Source organism: Castanea sativa, chromosome 3 (assembly GCF_040712315.1).
Source record: "Castanea sativa cultivar Marrone di Chiusa Pesio chromosome 3, ASM4071231v1".
Taxonomy (NCBI): Eukaryota; Viridiplantae; Streptophyta; class Magnoliopsida; order Fagales; family Fagaceae; genus Castanea; species Castanea sativa.
In genome coordinates this window covers 44467794-44472394 of record NC_134015.1, presented here as the reverse complement: position 1 = coordinate 44472394, position 4601 = coordinate 44467794, and positions in this window count along the sequence as shown.

Here is a 4601-nt window from a genome sequence, read left to right as displayed (position 1 = left end):
AAATGGGCAAGCCGAGGCCGTTAACAAGGTCATAGTCAGTGGGTTGAAGAAAATGTTGGACGATGCGAAGGGCAGATGGGTAGAAGAGCTCTCACATGTTCTGTGGACGTATCAGACTACACCGCGCAGGTCCGCGGGAGAAACGCCATTCTCTATGACTTATGGAGCCGAGGTGGTGATACCTTTGGAATCTGGTTTTCCCACCCTGAAGACAAGTACTTTTAGTCTGGAGAATAACGATGGCCTCCTAGAGAAAGGTCTTGATTTACTTGAGGAACGACGTGAGGCAGCTATGGTCCAAATGGCTTATTATCAACAGAAGCTTAAACGGGGATATGATGCCCACGTGAAACTAAGGCCACTCGCTCCTGGGGATCTTGTATTAAGAAAAGTTGTGGGCACTTCTAAGAACCCAGCTTAGGGTAAGCTAGGACCAAACTGGGAAGACCCCTATCGCATTGTTTCAGTAGCGGGCATAGGGTCGTATCGGCTAGCTGACCTAGATGAAAGAATTGTACCACGCCCATCGAATGTAAATAACCTTCGAAGGTATTATTATTAATAAAATGTGCTTTCGTTAGTTAGTAGTTCAAAGTTATAAATACCTCAGGGGCTTACAATTACTATTCTTAAGTGTCAAACAGAAACTTGGTTAAGTATGGTCATCGGACAACAAACCTTGTGGAAATTGATATCTTATTATTTGTTAAACAGAACCTTAGTTATGCCGGGTCCTCGGACCTCCTACTTTGGGAAAATTAACATTTGAAGTTACTATTCTTAAGTGTCAAATAGAAACTTGGTTAAGTATGGTCCTCGGACCACAAACCTTGTGGAAATTGATATCTTATTATTTGTTAAACAGAACCTTAGTTATGCCGGGTCCTCGGACCTCTTACTTTGGGAAAATTAACATTTGAAGTTACTATTCGTAAGAATCAAACAGAAACTTGGTTAAGTATAGTCCTCAGACTACAAATCTTGTGGAAATTGATATCTTATTATTTGTTAAACAGAACCTTAGTTATGCCGGGTCCTCGGACCTCCTACTTTAGGAAAATTAACATTTGAAATTACTATTTGTAAGAGTCAAACAGAAACTTGGTTAAGTGTAGTCCTCGGACCACAAACCTTGTGGAAATTGATATCTTATTATTTGTTAAACAGAACCTTAGTTATGCCGGATCCTCGGACCTCCTACTTTGGAAAAATTAACATTTGAAATTACTATTCGTAAGAGTCAAACAGAAACTTGGTTAAGTGTAGTCCTCGAACCACAAACCTTGTGGAAATTGATATCTTATTATTTGTTAAACAGAACCTTAGTTATGCCGGGTCCTCGGACCTCCTACTTTGGAAAAATTAACATTTGAAGTTACTATTCGTAAGAATCAAACAGAAACCTGGTTAAGTGTAGTCCTCGGACCACAAACCTTGTGGAAATTGATATCTTATTATTTGTTAAACAGAACCTTAGTTATGCCGGGTCCTCGGACCTCCTACTTTGGGAAAATTAACATTTGAAGTTACTATTCGTAAGAATCAAACAGAAACCTGGTTAAGTGTAGTCCTCGGACCACAAACCTTGTGGAAATTGATATCTTATTATTTGTTAAACAGAACCTTAGTTATACCGGGTTCTCGGACCTCCTATTTTGGGAAAATTAACATTCGAAGTTACTATTCGTAAGAGTCAAACAGAAACCTGGTTAAGTATAGTCCTCGGACCACTAACCTTGTGGAAATTGATATCTTATCATTTGTTAAACAGAACCTTATTCTTAATATCTTGTCACTGTTCTTATTCCTATCACATGTTTTGTGGAAATCAGTATCTTACTATTCATTAATTCGGATCTTAAGTTCTATATTTTTAAGTGTTAAGCAATTTTTTGTAAGGAATGGTCCTCGGACCTTACATCCTACTAAAAGCGATACCACAGATTACAAAAGTTTAACCATCATATGAGATTTTTTAACTAAGGCATTGTTTAATGTCCAAACTAAGTTACTCTCTGTCAGTCTCTTAAGTATTCTACTTTGCAAAGCAAATATGCGCATGGCTGTGTGGGGGTTATAATTGTGCAATCCCTGGAGTTAGATTTGTTTGTTCTGACCTTCCTTTAACTATGTATTAATGAGAACTTTTACGACAAGTAAAACAAATACAACATGAGTGAAAATCAAACAAAATTGTCTTTCATTGATTATTCGGACATACATTACATGCTAAGTTTTGAGTACAAAGAAAGAGAAGTCCTAGGCTAGGTCCTAAGCTCTTGGAGGGGGGTCTTGCTGAGAAGTGCTGGTTGCCTCGGTGTTTCTTAGCTCCAACTCAAAGGGAGACAGAACTTGCTTCCCTTTGTTTGCTGTAGTTGTTGGAGGGACAACGGGCTCCGCACTCTGGCTCAAGCCCTTCTTGGCATCCCCACCCCCTTCCTTCTCTTTATTGGAACCTGAAGGTTCTGTAGGATCTGGAACGAGCTTTGGGACCATAGGAGGAAGAGCAGAAGGAGCTGTCTCAGGGGCAAGAGCAGCAGCAGGAGCCTCTTCTATCTCCTGTATGTCCAGGGGAAGCCAAACGTTCTCGGACTTCCTCAGCTCCGAGGCTGAAGGAACCCTTGCTACATTTAGAGCTTCCCCCCAGACTTGCTGACAGTACTCCCGGCACAAGGCGGCGAAAGCCTCTGTCAGCTGCTCCTCTGTTGCAGCTACCCTTTCCTCATAACTCGCTTGCTTGGCGGCCTCCAGAGAGCGTTTGAATGCGCCGGCTTCCTCCTTCATTCGCGTAAGATCCTTCTCCAAATCCGAGCGCTCCCTTTGGGCTTGGGCCAGCTCGTCATCTTTTTCACGGAGAAGCTTGCGCTGCCCTTCTATTTGAGTCTTCATAGTCTTCAGGCTGGCCTCGGCACCGTCTCTTTCTCTTTTGAGATTAGCCACCTGAGAGACAAGTTTCTCATTTTCTGCGAGGGCTTGGCCTAGGGACTTCTCAGTCTCCATTCGAATGTCAAGCTCCAGTCTGGCCTTCTTCCGAGAGTCCTCTATAAACTTCTCGGCTATAAAGACTTCTTGAACGGCCTACATAAAGTGTTAGAGAATTAGATATAGCAGGACACTCATTAATAATCCAGTATTATGAAGAAGGGAATATTCATAAAAAATTAAGCTTACCAAGGCTAATTCCCTTTTTAAAGACAGGAATAGTTGAGGTTGGCTCATTCTCTCCAAGGTTTCCATGTCCTTGGGCAGTAGAAGAGGGCGCTCCAATGCATCGGCCAGGTGGTGGACGTGGCCTTGTTGGATTGCCCTGATACTAGACTGGCAGGAAATTGGTACACCGTCCAGTCTTAGGTCAGGAGACTAGGTGGCCGGTACTCGGCGCACTTCGGCCATATCTCTGATCTCCCCACTCTCGACTGAACGAGACCTACCTTTGCCTTTGTCTAGCTTCTGCTGCTGAGTTGGCTGCGGCTGTTGTTGTGGCCTTTTTTGTTTTTCACCAGCAGTCTCCTCCCCACTCTCGACTGAACGAGCCCTACCTTTGCCCTTGTCTAGCTTCTGCTGCTGAGCTGGCTGCGGCCGTTTTCTTTTCTTTTTCGGCTCCTCAGCTGGAAGCTTGGGTTCGGCTGGAGGAGGGGGAGGTGGCAAGGATGGAACAGCTTGGGACCCTCCTGCCTTCTTCTGGGCGACTTTTTTGCCTCTCTTGGTCAGAAGGCCGTGAAGTTTGTCCATGTCCTCCTCGGAGTTGTCTTCGGGGTGGGCAACAACGAACCCTGCAATTTCGGAGGCCTCGGTGGGCTCTTCTTCCTCGTCAGAAAGTACGACGAATTGGTTTCCTCGGGGTTTTTCGACGTTCTCGAGCTGGAAGTTATCTATTTTGTCGTCTAGTGTGTGTGAAGAGGACACCTGCTCCTCCGGGACAGCAGTTGCTTGGGAGTGTGTTGAGAGGGGGATCGCCGCAATAGGACGGCTGTACAGAATGGTGTTGGGGTCGTTGGGAAGGTCGTGGTCGGCTAAGAAGTGCGGCCTGGCTACGTGAATCCTTCTTCGCCTCCGGTCACCCGCAATTATTGCGTTCTCGATCTCCTGGAAGTCCGAGGAGATAGGTTTGTACCCTAGAATCAAATGAGCCGCCCTAAGTTGTAAGTCTTCGCTGACGAACACTTCGGAGCGTCGGAGCGTAGCACTCGATTCAAATCTGCAACGTTGCAGTGGCTTAAGCGGGGGTGCACATTTTGCTTATCTGCAAAGAAAGACATCCAAATAAACAAACATGGTCAGATTCGTAGAACATGTAATAAATCAAAGTTAGACTCTCAAGTAAATGCAAATGCACATTCCTAAATGATAGAGGGAGTTATAGGGTGGGAAGTTAAATCCTAAGGTGTCGCACCTGGATCTCCCCACTCAACTGGGCAGTGGGGGCCGTCGTGCCAGTTGCCTGAGACGATGAGGTAGTCATCCTTCATGCCTTTATTAGACTTGGATAAACAGGAGATTAACCTAACTACGCTAGAACGGGATTTGATGTAATAACCTACATTTTTAAGTTTATGGCACTCGTACATAAAAACAACGTCGTGCTAGGTAAGGCTCAGACC